The 19684-nt window shown below is 41.7% G+C and overlaps 1 protein-coding gene across 9 annotated transcripts in view; it reads left to right on the top strand.

The window, feature by feature from the left end:
- Window positions 1–19684, top strand: part of RABGEF1 (RAB guanine nucleotide exchange factor 1) — a 72088-nt gene that overhangs the window by 18295 nt on the left and 34109 nt on the right. Inside the window, exon 1 of one of the 9 annotated variants that reach the window (XM_025275268.3) lies at window positions 3417–3567. The exons of 4 other annotated variants lie outside the window; for them this stretch is intronic. The gene's annotated coding sequence lies outside the window, so the exon portion shown is untranslated. Of the gene's footprint in view, window positions 1–3416; window positions 3568–11274; window positions 11340–17555; window positions 17714–17870; window positions 18062–19684 lie in introns of those variants that run through there. 4 more of the 9 variants (XM_006070329.4, XM_044936051.2, XM_025275270.3 and 1 more) reach the window with 4 other exon arrangements.

The raw sequence follows: 19684 nt of genomic DNA, 5'->3' as shown, positions 1-19684 counted from the left end.
ATCGCCAAATCCAGTGTAATGAAGCTTTTATCCCCTGTGTTTCCTTCTAAATTTTCTTACATTTAGGTCTTTGATCCATTTTGAGTTAATTTTTTATATACATGTTATGTAGGAGTCCAACTTCATTCACATTATGTCTATTTTACAATAAAAATTACATTAAAAATTAATATACTTTGATGATAAGAAACACCCAGTAAACTAGGAATAGCAAGAAACTTCTCAGCATGATAAAGGCCATGTATGAAAAACCCACATCAGACCATGGTGAAAGACTGAGTTTTTCCACTGAGGCTGGAAACAAGGCAAGGATGCGTACTTTAACCACTTCTATTAATATGTTTTCATTTCTCTTGGGTAGATTCATCTTATCTAACCTTTCTGCAGAATTTGACTGATCAGTCCCTTGGCTTTCTCTCTCCTCTTAGCCTCCACGTTACTCCTCTTTTCTAGTTTTCTTCTTGTTGCTTTTTTTTTCTTCTTCTTCTTTGCTGGCTCTTTTCCTTTTGACCCACTCCAGGATTTACTCTTACCCTCTTTTCAGTTTTCCCAATGGGACTGATTTTTATAAGTTAGTATACAAAAACAGGGCTTCCCTAGTAGCTCAGATAGTAAAGCATCTGCCTGCAATGCAAGAGACCCAGTTTCAATCCCTGGGTCGGGAAGATCCCCTGGAGAAGGAAATGGCAACCCACTCCAGCATCCTTGCCTGTAAAATCCCATGGACAGAAGAGCCTGGTGGGCTGTACAGTCCATGGGGTCACAAAGAGTGGGACACAACTGAGCGACTAACACACACACACACACACACACACACACACACACACAGGCAAAAACAAAGCATACATTGAAATAAAGAATAAAGCAATGAATATCCATGTACCTGTCATCCAACTCAAGAGCTAAAACATTGCTTCCTCAGTTAACTATACCTTTGTTGCCTTTTCCAATAGTCACCACCACCACCATCCCTTCTCCCAGGGCGGAATGTGGTAGTTTTGTGCTGCTGCTGCTAAGTCACTTCATTCGTGTCTGGCTCTGTGCGACCCCATAGACTGCAGCCCACCAGGCTCCCCCGTCCCTGGGATTCTCCAGGCAAGAACACTGGAGTGGGTTGCCATTTCCTTCTCCAATGCATGAAAGTGAAAAGTGAAAGTGAAGTCGTGTCCGACTCTTAGCGACCCCATGGACTGCAGCCCACCAGGCTCCTCCATCCATGGGATCTTCCAGGCGAGAGTACTGGAGTGGGTTGCCATTGCCTGTTCTGAGTTTTGTGCTAGTTTGTTCCATTAATGGCCTCAACGAGTTAGACCTTCTAGTGTCCTTTTTGCTAGTCCCCTCCCACACTGACTTTGGGGTTAGCCCCTTACTTGTTTTGCCCATTACCATTTGATCTCTTCTCCTTCCTCCTTTCAATTCACTCTGCTACAGCTACTCAAGTTGGTGTCAGGAGGGCCTTTGCACTTGCTGTTCCCTGTGCCTAAAACATGCTTGCCCAAATACTTGCATAGTACTGAGTTAGCCAAAAAGTTTGTTCAGGTTTTTCTGTATGATGTTACAACCTAAATGAACTTTTTGGCCAACCCAATGGTATAGCTAGCTCCCTCACCCTTTGCTCTAGTCACTTGCTCAGCCAGGGCTTTCTTGTTCACCCTAAAATTTTCCTCCATAGCAATGACCACTATCCTATGTACTATTGTAAATGATTTATTAATAGCCCCTGCACCTCTCCCCTAGAATGTAAGCTTCTCAGCATAGGTACTTTTTTAAATTTTAAATAGTCTGCTATCCTCAGCAGAGCACACTTTAGGTGTGGTAGGGGAGGGAAAATAATTTTCTCTCTGCTTTTCTGAGTTGTTGGTTGAAATCCTTATAAAATAAAAGTGACAAGAGAAAAACAGAAATTTATTAACATGTATCCTTCACATGTACACAGGAGTTAACCAGGGAAAGGGCTTAGAATGCCAACCTAAATATTGTCCAGTAAAGACAAAAGAGGAAAGATGTTGGGGGGGGGGGGGCGCGAGGGGAGGGTGGAGACCACTTATGGAGGTGACTAGGGGAAGAAACGGAGAAGGCGATGGCACCCCACTCCAGTACTTTTGCCTGGAAAATCCCATGGACGGAGGAGCCTGGTAGGCTGCAGTCCATGGGGTCGCTAGAGTCGGGCACGACTGAGCGACTTCACTTTCACTTTTCACTTTCATGCATTGGAGAAGGAAATGGCAACCCACTCCAGTGTTCTTGCCTGGAGAATCCCAGGGATGGGGGAGCCTGGTGGGCTGCAGTCTATGGGGTCGCACAGAGTCGGACACGACTGAAGCGACTTAGCAGCAGCAGCAGCAGGGGAAGAAAAACAGGCTTAAAAGTCTGTTAAACAGTTTAAGCCAGTCTCCATTGATGAGTCTCCAGTAATGTATTAGAGTTGTCCTCTGCTAGGTACAGAGAGGGAGACACTTTTATAAATGGCCATTTCCTTCATAAATGTACGTTTCCCTTAAGAAAGGTTAACTTCTAGTTTGTTTTCAGGGCTTCTGTGTCTCTTTCTCAGAATAATCCTTATGCCAAAGAAGCATATTTTGGGGTGGCATATTCTACTACCCTCCAGCATTTAGGAGTAATCTGAGGAAGAACCAATCTCCGTTTTATAAATAATGAGCAAAGACTGAGAAATTAGGCAACCTGTCCGAGATCACTGAGGCAGTATTTAGCAAACCTGGGATTCTAATCCAGATCTCCCTCCCAGACACCGTATTGCATTTTCTCTTTTTTCTTTCCCTCTTTTCTTTTTTTTCCCAATCGTGGCTGCACTTTGTGCCATAGATGGCATCCAGAATACAAGGCAGCTGCTGTCTCCAACATTCCTGAAATGGGAATCACGGAGAACTGGATTCCATTTATGACTCGACCACTGATAGCGAGACACTGGCTAACTTTTTAACTCCTGGAACTCAGTTACGCTCGGCTGTAAAACTGTTTTCTATATCAACCACTCTCGTTAAGGTCTTTTTACTCAAGAACTTGAAAAATCCTAAGATCCGGGTGAAGCTGTGGGATTCATGAGTTTCTCAGGCAGCCTCACTTCCTGCGGTCTGGAACCATCTACCGGCCCAAACACTGCTCTCCGAGAGCCTTGGCAGCCGCCGCCTCCCATTCCAAGCTAAGAATGGGAGGAGCCATGTCAGACGGGCAGCGTCGTCCTCCGCCTACTCCTAGAAAAAGACAAGGAAACACCGGCTTCTCCGCCGGCTCCCGAACGCTCCAGATCAGCGCCCCGGGATCAGGGTCGAAGCCATCTCCATCCCCGCGCCTTTAGGCTTTGCGGCTGCAGGCTTTCAGGCCCTCTCCACCCAGGGCGGATTCCTACGGAAACCCGCATCCTTTCGGTTAGCGCCCACGCCCCGGAAGTGACGTGCAGGCGTGCGTGCGTGCGTGCGTTCGCGGCGCCGGGGGCGGGGCTGCGAGAGGGAGGGCCGGCGTGAGGGCGGGTTGTGGACAAGTACCGGCCACCTCCTCTAGCGACGTGCGGAGAGCGGCTGACCTGACGTCGGTGGAGCCGGAGGCGAGGTACGGGGCAGACGGGTTGGGGGCGAGGGCGGCGCGGTTCTTGGCTCGGGGCGGCGTGGCGGCGGCGCCGTCCCTGCGTTGGGGTGCTGGGTCATTGGTCTGGACTGTCCACCCGGCTGGGGCCATCTAGCTCCGGTGTCTTCTGCCGCCCTCCGTCTCAGCCGCGGGGTCGGCGGCGGGGCCCTGGCCGGTCCCAGGTAGTCGTCGGCCCCCTTCATCCTCTGCCGTGCTCGGACTGTCCGTTTCGGGCGCTCGTCGCCAAGTTCTTTGCGGCCCGGCCCAACTCCGACGGGCAGACGCGCGTCTGGTTTCTTGGCCGCGTTCTGCCACCGTCCACTCCTCGCGGGATGGCTGCCCTCCGGCCGGCTCCCTCCTCACTGTCCAGTCGCCGGAGTGCCGAGGGACACCTGTGGTGGTGGCCGGGTGGGTCGTGCCCTGGGCGCCTGGGGGATCCCGTCGCAGCCCGGCCTGTCAGGGGCGCCAGGTACTTCAGGGAGCCTCGTCGGTATTGGAAAGGTCCCGGAGGGAAAGGTCCCGGAGCTGGGAGAATGCTACTAGCACGGGGACTGAAGACTGGTCCTAACTTTGGCCCGGTGGTTGAGGGCGAAGTTGTGGGCCTGGGTCTTTAGGAGAAGTCCCTGCTTCTGAACTGTCTGGGAGGAGATGCCCATCACGGAAGTTTAGTTGGCAGGGGGGAAGAGAGTAGGTCAGAGCCTGCTGGTGATGTCTCAGCGCCAGTGACCAAGCCCTGTGGTTGAGAAATGTGTCAGTGGGCGCTGGGCCTCGCCTTGCCGTGAGATTGATTAGGTGTCAGGAACATTTGTCAGGATGAGTTTACAGCATCACCTGGGAAGTAATTTTTTGGATCTGGAGAGTTTTGTGTTTTGTGTGTAAAAATAGTTGTACTTTTTTTTTTTTTTCTGTGAATCTAAAACGGCAAAGCAAACCCCAAAAAGTCTATTAAAGTTACTAATTAAAATAGTTGTACCAAGAAAGCTTTCCAGAGATCCCCGAAGATTTTGATTTAATCCATTTAATGATAAATAACGATAATTTTAAGAGTTACTGGTTCTTAGGTGGAAGATTAAGAAGTATTCAGGATTTGAACATTTATGGACCTCCCAAGCAATCATTTTCTTCTCTCTAGAAGTTAGCTACTTCAGGAGAGGGGGACAGCAGAGATACAGTGTGGTGAGCAGAGTGAGCTAAGAGTAGGGGCGGGGTGGGGTGGGGACCATACCCCAGGTGCCCCGAGGGACTGCAGGGTGTGGAGGGAGGTACCTGGGAATATTTTTGGAAATGTCCTGAAGAATGAGTACTATTCAGACTGACAAGGTGGGGTGAGAATTTTAGGGGTCGTGGGAATGTGGGGGTGGGGCAGCTAAAGGAGGAGAGGAGACTAACTCCCCAGGAGGTGGTTTTTTAAAAGGGAAAAAAATGCAGAGAGAGGGGCAGAGATGCAGGAATTTCTTGGGCCTTTTCTCTGACGGTGACAGAACCAGGGAAGGATTTTGAGGTGGGTTATTTTATTTGCCTGGTTAACATGGAATTTTTATGTCAGTCTTAACAGGCTGATCAGGATCGTGCTTGATTCTGGGCTAGCTTGTGTTTTGAGTGTTTGAATGGAATTGTCTGTTCATTTACTAATTGTTTGAGTGTGTCTGACCTTGCTTATTTGTACACTTCTATAAACAGGAATTCTGCTTTTATCTCTTGCATCTCAATCCAAGTCAGGCATTCACCGAGTGTTCCTGGAGGACTTGAGACATCATGGATTTCTGATGTTGATTTTCAGTGAAAAAAAATTAATCAGTATTTATTTAGATAGCTACAAATAGAAGGACTAAGATCTTGTTTTTATTTACTTTTGTCAGTCTTTGGCTAGAAACAGAATTTCTGTCTTGACAATGCAAGTTTCACTTTTGGCACATGTGTTTATATTGGTTGCAAAGTAGACATCTCCAGCAGAGATGACCCATGCCTAAAATATTGGAGATGTCTGTGTAACATACTTGTCTGTTCTGTGACTTAGAGTAGAAATGCTATTAAGTGGCTTCTTAACCCAGCACTGACCCTAAAAAAAAGTTTCACAACAGAGGCCAGGCATTTGAAAGTCATGTTAAATGTTCATTTTTGTCCTAAAGAATTGTGGAAACATGTATATTGTTTGTTTGACTGAAATGCCTTGAAATAATCTAAACTGTTGTTGAGTAAACACTTAGGAAAAACAATAATAGTTGACTCATCTTTTTCCCACATACTATTATGTAGCTCTTATTTTATCTGTTTGTTATTTGGATAAAGCTCCTAACATGCCTTAAGAAAATGCTGTACTTTATGGTGCTGCTTTCAAGTTACCCCATGAGATTCCTGTTGTTGCTGAAGTTACTATCGGTGGGATAGGAAGTGTAATTTTTATTATGTAGTAAAACATTTTTTTTATATCTCTGGTAGCATAGCTTACTTGTTTATGGTCACTAGGTGGGTGAAGGACTATAATTATAATCAATTAATTAGATAAATTTATAGTTAGAAGTTATGATCAGAATGTTAAGTATGAGTGCATGATAGAGTAAAATTTTACCCACTAACAGAGTCTTAAGCTTTTTGTTTTCTTCAAATGACAGCAATGAGATTTCTGAAATCCCTGAAGCATGAATGCAGCAAGAGCATTTATGGCTCTAAATTCCATGCTGTTTCACAGTACAGAATGGTTGGCAGCATCCCCTGTGCTAGGCAGAGGGCAACCCAAAGGAGCTGGATAGAAATTTTATAAATCATTTTTGAAGCTAGTTGGTTCAGTTTCCATTCGGAGTAAATACGCAAATATACCTGCATTTGTGGTGATTTCATCTGTATTTTAAAAATGACTTTTGGGGGATTTTTACAGGGGATATATTTGCAAATTTCTGTGTGTACCCCAGTTAAAAATACATAATGAAAGTGTCCTATTTTGATAGTTCCTCTGTTGTTAGACTTTCCTAATTTTAAATATAACGTTGGTTACAACACTTGGTTTTGTTCTTTGGGAGCTCAAGAAAGATAATGCCTCTAGAAATTGAGCTCATAAATGTTTATTAGTGCAAGAAAATATCTTCTTGTGCTCTACTGTTGTTTTTTTTTTAAGTGGGGCATATCATTTGCTTATATCACACCTTGTTCCCAAAAGGATTCATAATGACTTGCAAAGATATGTACAACTAACTGTTGGAAACAGAAAAAGGTGATGAATTCAGGACTGTGGGAGGAAAATGAAGGTGGAAACAGAATTGAAATCTGTACACAAAGTACTTGGACTGAAGACTTAAGTATTTGTTAGAGGGCCCCATATTTGACTGCTTTTTAGTAGCCAGTTCAGAAAGAAATGTAATCAGTTACATGGTTCACTGACCATAAGACAAGACCCAACTTCTGCTTTGGATTCCCAAAGATTCCTTGTTCTGAGAAACCCCTTAACTACATCCTTAAGTAGCATGCATTTCAGAGGGCTGTGTTGTGTTTTACTTTGTTTTTTAGTAAAATTCCTCATTGCTTCATTGTGTAGGTTAATGACATAAGATCAAAACATAATTCAATAAAAACAGTTCTGGTCCTGGCAAAAAAAATGTGGACTAAGCACTCAGCTCCTGAGACTGATTTAATTTAAGGATCTGTTTTACATTATCTAGGTGTATAGATGGGGATGACACGGTTTTCAGGTTACCTTTCATAAGTATTTTGTTTCTCCATGGAGCTTTTTTATTAATTTATCAGCAGTGAGGTTTGGGTTTGTGCTTCCTGACAAATTCTTTGAGTACATATATTTTTTGTGTTGTTGGTTAATCACAGAGCCATATTTTTATCAGGCATGCTTTATCATGGAGGGTATGAAAATGGAGGAGACTGCCAAGGATAAATATTTAAATAAAAGTTACCTTGCCTCCACACATAGATAAGCTGAGGAAATACCAATGAGTACCAAGACTCATTGCTGGAAGTAGGTTTCGGGTGTTAACTTCAACACAGAGAGCATTGGCTTGTAAAGTCCAGGCATGTAATTTATATTTAAGAAGGGAATCAATTCACTCAGCTCATCCTAGGTGTAGTGTCCAGTAAATTAATATATCTGCCTTTTCCTCAAGCTAAAAAATGACCTTTTAAGTAATTAGTTCAAACTTATCAAGTGCTAGCATGAGCCAGGCATGTGCTGATAATAAGCTCTTTACATGCATTGTCACAGTGTTGTCCTTCTCCTTTATTTCCTTTCTTAAAAGAAAAATATAAAGAAATGTGATTCAGAGCAGTAACTTGTTCCAGGTCATACAAGAAGTGATGGAGATTTGAGCTTAGGTAAAATTTAACTTCGGTAATCTGACAGACTCAGTGGTCCACACCGTGGACTTATTTCACACCTGTGACTTTCTACTATAGTACTTGAGGTGGGCTAGTCTGGGCCCACACATGGGGCTACACGATACACTTCAGTAGAGGTCAACACACTGGCAAGTATTATAACCCATCCCTGCAAAAGGGCCTTGAACCATTTTGAACCTTCATCCAGAAAATGAGCTGAGAGCTGCAAGTTCAGGGCATTTGGCCATAGTCTGTACAGCTGGGAAAAAATACGCCTTCTAGGGATCTGTCAGGATTAGAGAAATGGGGATATTATTTTATGCATTTGTGTACATCTGAAATGCATATACTTTTTTGTTGTTATAAATTTGTGTCTTGAGAGCAGGAAAACCACGATTATATAGTTGTAAAGATAGTGTGCCATTCTGAAAAGAGAGGTCTATATTTATAGAGTAAAACTTGAGCTGGTGATCCCACTGCTACAATTTAGGACACATTTAGGTTATACTTTTATAGTGATATTGTGAGGTGTTATTATTGTTATGTTATGATATTGTTATGTGTTATTAATCTCATTTTGTGTTTTATTAGGAATTGTATTGCATTTTAGAGTTGTACAGATAAGTAAACCATTATTTATTGTGAGTTTTCATATGAGACTATTCCAGTTTAATTTCACATCATTTTATTTTGAAGTATTGTAATATAGTTCCTCCAGGATATTGTAAATTGTGACCTAGCCTACGGAACTAAAGAGTAGAGAACATCCTTATTCATCCTTGATAGTAAACAATGGGTGGAACTGTCCTTGTCTAAATATAGTTATGTAACATGGTGTTTCCTTAATTGCATTTCCATAGTACTTTTGTCATTGTAGTTAAATAGGTTCCTGAAAAATTAGTTGAGTTAGTGACCTAAGTTTTGAATAGGATATTATAAGAAGAATACAAAATAAAATTGTGAAAACAACAAAAAAAGTAGGCTGATGAAACAGTGTCCAAAATCCATTATAATTAATGTCTTAAGAAGTAATATGCTTGGCTTTTACTTAGTGAATTGGATTACATTTTTGTTTATAGAAATTAATTAGCCTTTGTGGTTGGGACAGTAGTGTGATAAGTGTGTAGATTTCATTTGTCTGGAGTTTCAAATGTTGTATAGTTGTGAATGGACACATCTTAAATATCATTTACAAGCAATAATCAGATGGCAAAGTATTTTCATACCATATGCTAGCTGCTGATACCTTTACAGAACATCATGTGATGTTTACAAAACACCTGCTCCAGGACATAGAATGTCTGATGAGAGACAATATTGCAATTCAGTATTTAAGTCCTTTGAATGTCAGCTGTATAAGGGAGACAGCACTTTCTCCCAAAGCCTACTTTCATTTTATTTTTTAAAAATTTTATTTATGGCTGTGCTGGGTCTTCATTGCTACAAGTGGGCATTCTGTAGTTGTGGAGAGTCGGGAGCTGCTCTGGTTGTGGGCTTGGGCTTCCATTGCTGTGGCTGCTTCTGTTGCAGAGCACAGGCTCGAGGCGCTTGGGCTTCAGTAGTTGTGGTGCATAGGCTTAACTGCCCTGCGCATGTGGGATCTTCCCGGACCAGGACTCAAACCCGTGTCCCTTGTGTGGCAGGCGGGATTCTTAACTGCTGGACCACCAGAGAAGCCCCTTTATTTTTATCTTTTATTGACATATAGTTGATTTACAGTGTTGTGTTAGTTTCAAGTGTACAGCAAAGTGAATCAGTTTTCAATTTCTTTTCCCATATAGGCCATTACAGAGTACTGAATAGAGTTCCCTGGGCTATACAGTAGGTCCTTATTAGTTATCTGTTTTATAATATGTGTGTATGTAGGTCCCAATCTCCCAGTTTATCCCTCTCCTCTTCTCCCCCCTGGTAACAGTAGGTTTGTTTTCTACATCTGTGAGTATTTCTGTTTTGTAAATAAGTTCATTTCAGGAGCCTACTTTTATTCTTATGTGTGCTTGAGGACAGATTGCAGGCAGATTTTGTTGTTGATGTTACCCGTGAGAGGTTGTAGGCTATTTCCCTAAAGAAGAATTTTTACCTTTTCAGTACATTGCCTTTTCAGTGTGTGTGTGTGTGTGTGTGTGTGTGTGTGTGTGTGTGTGTGTGTGTGTTGTCTTCAACTATCTACCCGTTATTTCATGATTTTAAAGCGATTTTAATATTTTGTGTAAGCATTTCAGAACTCACCATAAGGTACATCAGATCAGATCAGTCGCTCAGTCGTGTCCGACTCTTTGCAACCCCATGAATCGCAGCACGCCAGGCCTCCCTGTCCATCACCAACTCCCGGAGTTCACCCAGACTCACGTCCATCGAGTCAGTGACGCCATCCAGCCATCTCATCCTCTGTCGTCCCCTTCTCCTCCTGCCCCCAATCCCTCCCAGCATCAGAGTCTTTTCCAATGAGTCAGCTCTTCGGATGAGGTGGCCAAAGTACTGGAGTTTCAGCTTTAGCATCATTCCTTCCAAGGAAATCCCAGGCTGATCTCCTTCAGAATGGACTGGTTGGATCTCCTTGCAGTCCAAGGGACTCTCAAGAGTCTTCTCCAACACCACAGTTCAGAAGCATCAATTCTTCGGCGCTCAGCCTTCTTTACAGTCCAACTCTCACATCCATACATGACCACAGGAAAAACCATAGCCTTGACTAGACAAACCTTTGTTGGCAAAGTAATGTCTCTGCTTTTGAATATGCGATCTAGGTTGGTCATAACATAAGTGGGTTTTATTGTACTGCAAAGAAGACTGGTATTTAAGCTCCATGTAACTTTGTAGTTCTGTCCTTCTTTGAGTTGTCATAGATTTCCTAAACAAAATTGGTTTCAGCCAGTGTGTTCTTAGCTCCCAGTGATGACTAATTTCTAACCGCTTGGCTCACATTAGAATTTTATTTAAAAAAATAAAAAGAGTTTTCTTGGTGGCTTGACACTGTTATCCTGAAATCATGAGTAGTGCTTTTTGCCTTAAAGTCTACTTTGGTAGCAGTATAGCTTTCTTTGCTTTCTCTTGATCAATGTTGCCTGCTGTATCTTTTTTCTATCCTTATATGTTCCAACCTTCTTTATCCTAGAAAAGCATCATGAAGTTCGATTTAGTTTTTTATTTCTTTAGTCTGACAATTTTAGTCTTTAAATTAGAATTGTTAGTCTATTAGTGTAATTGTTACTATATTTGGAAATGTGCATTCTTTCCTCTTAGTATTACTTCTACCCTGTTTACTCTCTCCTCTCCTTTTGGAACTCTAGTTACAAGGAACCAGTTAAAGTTACCAGGAACACCTGGTAGACTTTTTCACAGTGTTCCCCAATCTGCTCCTTTTTCCTTTTTTTTTGGCCACACCGTGTGACGTGGAAGATCTTTGTTCCCCCACCAGGGATCAAGCCCGTGTCCGCTGCAGTGTAAGTGTGGAGTCTTAACCACTGGACCACCAGGGAAGTCCTTGATCTGTGCCTAAATCTACCCTTTGAATTCTTAGGTTTAGTTAATATACTTTTCAGATCTAGAATTTCAATTTGATTCTTATAGATTCCAGTTCTCAGTTGAAATTCTTCATATTTTTATATGTTCTTTCCTCTTTCTTCCCCTGTTTTTTAAAATAGGAAATTTAAGCCATTGTTATTTAAAAGTCTTTCCGTTAACTTCAATGTCTGGATTATCTGAACATCTGTTTCTGTTTTTTCCTTTTGGTTTTTAGTTATAGGAATGCTGAGCATTATGAATAAAATGAAGTTCCAGATGCTTCTGCTTCAGAGAGGAAATCCCTCATCCTTTTTGCTAGTCAGGTAGAGTAGGGGCTCATCACCTAATCCTGTTAGGGGCTGAGTTGATGGTTGAGATTGTGTTGCCGGTTTGGTACGGCAGGGATTCTCTTTAGTTTGTGTTTAATGCTGTTTGCCTTTAATGTTAGCAAGTAGCCAGCCATCCAGGGCTTCCAACTGATACTCTCATAAATTCACAGGGATCCCTCCTCCTGGTAGCTTCTCTGCTCTAATCTTTGCTGAGAGCAGTGAGGTTGTTGAAAACTCTACTCTTGATTTTCGGGGCTTTTAGTTTTGTTTTGAAGCCTTCTTTGTGCAACTGCAGAATTTGGTAAATGTCTTCAGGAGAAGGCCAGCCTTTTGTCAGGCCCGGTTCTTCAACTCTCCTCTTTCACTGGGATCTTGACCTGTGGAGTCTTGCTTTTCATCTCTACCAAAAGCTCTCATGGTTCCTCTGCAGAAGGAAAGTCTTGATTCTCAGCTTTTTGCCCCAGAATCATCAGTACGTCATTTGGATTCTCTACAGTTCTTCCCTTTTTCCAGAATCTAGAGCCTTCTAGTCTTGGTTGCTTCCGCTGCTTTCTGATGCATTTAAACATTGGTTTTCAAAATGTTGCTGACTTTCCTAATACTCAGCAGCAGTGTTGGTCTGCCACAAGCTACTTGGTCATATTCAGAAAAGAGTTTCCCGCTAGGAATGAAGTTATAAGAAGAAATTAATCTTTTTATAATTGTGGTGCTTACTTTATAGCCAGGCTCTGTCTATGGAATTCTCCAGGCAAGAATACTGGAGCAGGTAACCATTCCTTTTTCCATTGGATCCTCCCTACCCAGAGATCAAACCTGGGTCTCCCACACTGCAGGCAGATTCTTTATTATCTGAGCCATCAGGGAAAGTTACTTTAATTTAGAGCAGTGGTTCTCAAGGAGCTCCTAGCCACATCACCTGGAAACTTGTTAAGAATGCAAATTCTCAGGCCCTCCCTACCCCCAGACCACCTGAATCCATGTTGTAACAAGTCTTCCAAGCATGATACTTATGCATGCTAAAATATGAGAACCACTGCCTTAGAAGTTAGTTGTTTGGCTGTTTAAGTTTCTCCTACCTCCTACAGTTGAACGCTAGAGGGTATATAGGGGTGTTAAAACCAACATTTAGCCGAGTAAATGAAGATCTAATTGGCTTTATCAAATGATTCATGAATCAGGCAGCATCTCTTCTGACAAAGAGATACTTTGAGAGGTTACACAATGTGGAAGGCTTCTGTAGTAAGCAGCAGGGACAGGAAAGGAAGTCATCATCAGCAAGGAAAAATGAAAGTTCATTGGAGGAAAGTAAAAGCTCAGGTGACCCTAGCTTCTCATTGGTTGAGCTACAGCATTTTCTTTTGGCTGGGCCGGTTGCTGGGAAAGAAGGAAGTCTTTCTCTTGCTGAGGTAATAAAGTAGTGCACTTCCTGTTTGGAAGTGCAAGGTACATCTCTTCTGTTGCGGTCACTGACGTCTTTCCTGCAGGGTAATTGATGTCTTCCTGTTTGAGGTAATTGATGATGAGGATGACGAGGGAAGTAGTAGCACGTGAGAGCTCCCTTTACAGGCCTTCTTGATACCTATTTTAGTTAGGTTTTCTTTTTTAAAAAAAATTTTCACAAGGGACAAAAGGGAAAGAAAACTCTCTAAGCAGTTACTTTGTGAGTCTTATGAATAAATCATTTAATAAATCTAGAAGATACCTATTGAGTACTCATTCTGTTCCTGGTGCTGTGTTGTCTACACACATGGAATGGACAAGTTAGTAAGTAAATGTAATAGAACATGAGTGTTGTAATAGCTGTAGTTATAAAATGCTCTAGGGAGACTTCCCTGGTTGAGAATCTGGCTTGCAGTGCCGGGGACTTGGGTTTGATCCTTGGTCAGGGAACTAAGACCCCACATGCTGCTGCAGAACAACGGAGCTGGTGCACTGCAACTGAAGCTTCCTTGTGCCGCAGCAAAAGAGCCTGCAGCGAAGATCCCATGTGCCGCAACTAAAACCTGACACAGTCAAACAAATAAGTAAATAAATCTTAAAAAAAAAAAAAATGCTATAGGAGCCAGAGAGATGGAATTATTCTGTCAGTGGGGGAAGGGGAGTCAGACATTTGAAATAGGGTGGGATTTGAAGGCCGATGAACAGAAGGGTATTCTAGACTTGTTCGTGAATAGAATGACTGTGTACCTTGTTATTGAAAACAGTCACTTTTGAGAACCAAAGGGATGCTTTTATGTCAGGACTGTTATCATTAACTGGGATGTATGATCAGCCTATTTGTAAAGAGGAAGTGATGCTGTGGATCCACAGGTCTGTGTCAACTAGTGAAAGACTAATTTCTTTCAATTATTTCTGGAATTTACAACAGTTCTAATTGGTTTACAGGACTGCTGTAACAAATTACCACAAACTAGGTGCTTAAAATGACAGAAATTAATGGGTTTTTTGGTAGTTCTGGAGGCTAGACGTCTAAAAGCAAGGGCCATGCTCTCTCTGAAGGCTGTAGGGAAGATGGTTGCTGCAGGCCTTGGAGTTTCTTGGCTTGTAGCTATGTTCTTCCAGTCTCTGCCTCTGTGGCCACGTGGCCTCTGCGTGTTGCTGTGTCTCCCAGGGCCTTCTGTAAGGATACCAGTCATGGGATTTAGGACCCACTCTAATCCAGTATGACTTCATGTTAATTACATTTGCAAAGACATTGTTTCCAAATCTAGTCACATTCACATTATTGGGGTCCAGCCTGTCTTTTGGGAGGTCACAATTCAACCCATAGCAGATGGGATTGTTTTAACAGCTTTTGAAAGTTTCTGCAGTTTAATTTATTGTTACACAACAAGGCATTTTTCTCACAAGCTTAGAATATAATACAGATATTTATTTGAGCCCTCTAACAAGTCTGAATAAATACATCTCATTCCAGGCAGTTGTTTTTTGTACTTCTCTTATCTCATAGATCCATGTATGTCTAGCCCAGTGATAGCAACTGGCGAAGGATGAAATGGCTGCAGCAAAGCTAAAATGAAGGTATAATTTTGCAAAACCAGAACCCTTTGATCACTGAAGCCACCTTTACATATTGTAGTTTGCTGTTACTTTGTGTTACTGACCAGTTGAGAAATGGCTGCTTCTGTGGAAGAAGAAGGGATAGAGCCTGGTAGAAGTAGACCTGAGCAGCCAGGTTATTTTGTGTGTAATTTTGAGCTACTCACCTCAGGAATGGCACGCTCAGATTGGAGTCATAATTTCACTTCACTGACGAGGGTGTGACATACAATAGAAGATTGTTGCCTGGAGTTAATTCCTCAAGAATGCTGCTCTGCTGGCTCTGCTCATTTCAACAACATAAACTGTACATTATACTCCATGGGGTTGACTATTGTTTGAAATTATTTGGGTGTTTGGATACTTTTGTCTTGTTATATTTAACATTGGAACTCTGCCACTAATTCTCTGTGTGACATTCACATTCATTTTGGAGGCAATGTATTTCATGCTATGAAAGTCAGTGAAACGTGTACAGTCTTTGATTAAACTTATAGTATCTTCATAACATGTAAAGTCAAGGACTAAAAGAGGACATAGAAAGAGCACCTGTTAAAAGAAAAAAGATGTCAGAGAAAATGAACAAAGAACAGGAACAATTTAATTCTTCAGAGAAAGCATGCTAATGACCAATAAGTATCTATAAAGATGGTTAATTTAAGGACATATGTGTTAAAACAAGAAATGCTTCTCCTTTTTTGCCTCTCAGATCGGCAGTGATTAAAGACTAATAATGTAGCTTTTCTGAGTTTTTGGCAAAGTAGATCATTGTAGGTGGGAATGTAAATAGGTATGACCTTTTTGTAAGACCAGTTTGGGGATATAAATCAAAGTTTACAAGGCATACACCCTTTGACATTCCATGTCTGTTCCTAGGAAGCTATTTCCATTTTGCGAATGGTCTGCTCAAATCCTTAGATTTATAAATTTTATTAATATAATTTCTAAATATGATAAAATACTCTCTTGTCCTCTTTACTTAAAATAGTTTTCCTGGTCTCTTATTTGCCTTTGTATTTTGGTTCTAAGATGGGATCTTTTAAAAACTAGGTAGATGTTTCACTTTAGTTATTCAAATCTGTTTCCTTTCTGATTTCTCCTGCAGCTTGTAAGCTTAGATAGCCCTCACGTCTTTAGAAGTTTCATAAATACTTAATTTTAGTTCTTTCTATTTTTTCACTTGTCTTTAAAGAACTTTAACTCTTTATGGTACCTGTAGTTAACTTTGGGGGGTACTAGATTGCTGACCAGTAATTCCAGCATTGTTTATTGAACATTCTTCCCTTCTCCTTCCTCTAATTATTATATTAGAGGCACAGAATATATTAAATATTATATTAGTAATAAATTATTTTATGTATTAGCAATTCATTTGGGGGTCAACTCTAGTGACTTGCTAGTTCTGTTGCTAAGTTCACAGTGTTTCAACTAGTTTGCAGAAAATTAAAATTTAGTAAATTAAATTAATTTAGAATATTTTTAAAAATTCTTGCCTATGTATTATTGCTGATAAAACATGGAATTTTTTTTGACTGTGTTATTTGGTATGTAGAGTCTTAGTTCCCTGACCAGGATTTGTCACTCGCCCTGTGCAATGGACAGTGGAAATGTGGAGTCCTAACCACCGGGGAAGTCCCCAGATATGGAATAATTTTGTCAAGTTCAAAAGAGTCTTTTGGAATTCTATTGTTATTTATAGAAAACTTAAAAATTTGGAAACATTTGCTTATTTATAAAATATTTAATTTTCTCATACTGTGTCTTGGTATGTCTTGCCAACTACTTAAGCCTTCTTTATATCTCAGTATTTTTATGCAGATGAATAATTACTTTTTACACACACACACACACACACACACACACACACACAGTGAGCCGTGTGGCATGAAGGATGTTAGTTCCTCAACCAGGGATCGACTCCCCGGCTCCCCCCGCCCGCCCCGACACACGGTGAAAGCACAGAGTCTTAACCACTGCACCTCCAGGGAAAGTCCCTAGTTTTCTTATTGAAATAGTTCCTAGATGTTTTTACATTTTGATACTATTGGGAATGAGATCTCTTTTTATATTTCCTAATTTATAGTTAGGTTATTATAAGAGTTTCATAGATTTCATGTACACATATGTAGCTTTTTCATATAAATAAAAATTCATTTATGAAATTTAGTAATTTTAAAATTAACTCCTCAATGTTCATAGTGTTTTTTTTTAATTTTATTTTATTTTTAAACTTTACATAATTGTATTAGTTTTGCCAAATATAGGGCTTCTAGCTATATAGTCACATTTTCTAGACAGTAAGTGCTATGAGAACTGAAACATTATTTTTACTTACATTTGTATCCTAGGTGCCTGTTATATAAATCAGTATATAAATATTTGTTGAATAAATAAATGAGGTCATGATGAGTAGAGAAAGCACTATGAGAACATAGTGGCTGTCTTGGGAGTAATGTTTTCTTTATTTTCTATGGCTGTATATATCTTAGGGTTTTTAGAGTAACCATCTTTTACTTCTGTAACTATAAAAGAAAAAATTTAAGGGGAAAAGCTTAACTTTAAATTCCGTTTCTTATCTGAGGTTCAAGGACAGTTTATTATTTTAGTAGAGTTGATTGGATGTTTTCTGTAAATCCCAGGTGCGTTGCCCAGAGGAATGATCTGTGAGGACATGACATTGAACCTAAGAAAAGGAAGCAGGCCTCTCACAAGGAAGATAATGGGAAACTACTCAGATGTACAGAGTATTTTTTGGTTTGGTTTTACGAAATGAACCTGGTTTGCATGCAGAGCCTTAAGGAAGAACAGACACACCTCTGTGGACTCTGTACTCCTCTGGCCCTTTTCAGGGTACTCAGTCCAGATTGAGTCCTAGCCCTGCGGCAGAACTCACAGCAGTCTCGGCTATCTCAGCAGTAGAGATCATTCTTACTCCATCCTCCCTGGTATGAGTAGGCCAGTTGAATTACGCGCTTTCTATGCCCAGGTTGCTCAGTAAAAGTCTACTTGGTGTGCAGAGCTCGGACAGGAGCTGGGTGTGCTCCCCCTGACCTCCCTCCTGGGTGCAGTGCTGATGGTAGCTCACCTCTGGGTTGTGGCCCATCTGGGAAGGGATAGGTCTTTCTGCCCAGGAAAGACAGAATTGAGTCTCAGAATTGACCCCCTGTGTTTCTCCCTAGCTGAAGAGGGTATGGCGTCTCTAGCTCTGATGTCTAACCTGGGTGTGCTGACTGTACCTGCTTTGCCCACCAGAACAGCTTCATTACCACTGCATAACCTTTGGATCATGGGATGTACGTTCTTTTTGGTGGCTTACTTGCTTGCTTTGTTTTCCATACTTAGTAACAGAAATGATCTGAGTGCTGTGTACAACTGTCTGATACACACTGGTTCAATCATGTTGTTGTTCAGTCGCCCAGTCATGCCCTACTCTTTGTGACCCCATGGACTGCAGCACACCAGGCTTCCCTGTTTAGTCATAGGTGTTTTTACTTAATAGACTTTAAGTGGAATTTTTTTTTAAAGTTTTCATTTTAAATTACAGATTAGCAAGAAGTTGCAAAAATAATCCGGAGAGGTCCTGTATTCTTTTCACCTAGGTTGCCCCAGTGGTTATGTCTTGCATAGCTAGCTGTAGTACAGTTGTAGTAAGTTGACATCTTTCAATGTGTATTATAGTTCTATGCCATTTTATCACATACGTAGATTCCTATAACCACCACCATAGTCAAGATACTGAACTGTTACCACTAAGAACTCCCTTATGCTATCCCTTTGTAATCACATCCTGTATGGGTAGACCCTAGGACTGTTCCCCAGGTCTTGTAATTCACAGAAGGACTTGAAGAACTCCTGTATTGTTGTTTTATTGCAGTGAAAGCATACAGTGAAACGGGATGGATGAAGGAAAACAGTGCATTGAGCAGAATTTGGAGGATACCAGATGTGAGCTTCCAAAAGTCATCTCCCAGTGGAGTTGACAGGATGCTTTTAATCCCTCAGCAGCAAACTCTAGCGCCAGGTGTGAAATTTTCTGTTGGGGAAGTTCACTTAAGACTAAGTTTCCAGGGTTTTTGTTGGAGGCTGGTCACACAGGCACAAGCACCTTTATGACTGACCCCCAAAAGGAAAGCAGTATTCACTGGACCTTGCACAGTACACGCCATACAGTGTACAGTCTGCACAGACTGGTTAGACAGGTTGGCACAATGTGGATCAAGACTATGAGCATACAGAACACCCTGATCAGTGAGTCTGTAAGGGCACTCACTCTTAAGACCTCAGTTCCCAGGAGCTGGCCAAGAGTCAGCCACACAAACAGGCCCTTCTGAAAGTGAGAATGTGCATGATTTGAGCAACTCAGGCCTGCTTGGTTAACTCTTCCTGCATACCTTTGCTTACCCTGCTTTGTTAGAGATAGGATATGGAGAAATAATTGTGGGCCTGGGGTGGAGGTGAGGCTTGGGTTGGTTGGGATCAGATCAGATCAGTAGCTCAGTCGTGTCCGACTCTTTGTGACCCCATGAATCGCAGCACGCCAGGCCTCCCTGTCCATCACCAACTCCCGCAGTTCACTCAGACTCATGTCCATCGAGTCAGTGATGCCATCCAGCCATCTCATCCTCTGTCGTCCCCTTCTCCTCTTGCCCCCAATCCCTCCCAGCATCAGAGTCTTTTCCAATGAGTCAACTCTTCGGATGAGGTGGCCAAAGTACTGGAGTTTCAGCTTTAGCATCATTCCCTCCAAAGAAATCCCAGGGCTGATCTCCTTCAGAATGGACTGGTTGGATCTCCTTGCAGTCCAAGGGACTCTCAGGAGTCTTCTCCAACACCACAGCTCAAAAGCATCAATTCTTTGATGCTCAGCCTTCTTCACAGTCCAACTCTTACATCCATACATGACCACAGGAAAAACC

The sequence above is a fragment of the Bubalus bubalis genome, chromosome 24 (genome assembly GCF_019923935.1).
Source record: "Bubalus bubalis isolate 160015118507 breed Murrah chromosome 24, NDDB_SH_1, whole genome shotgun sequence".
In the NCBI taxonomy this organism is placed as follows: Eukaryota; Metazoa; Chordata; class Mammalia; order Artiodactyla; family Bovidae; genus Bubalus; species Bubalus bubalis.
The sequence above is the reverse complement of the archived record's forward strand: the minus strand, read 5'-3'. Positions and strand labels throughout refer to the sequence as shown.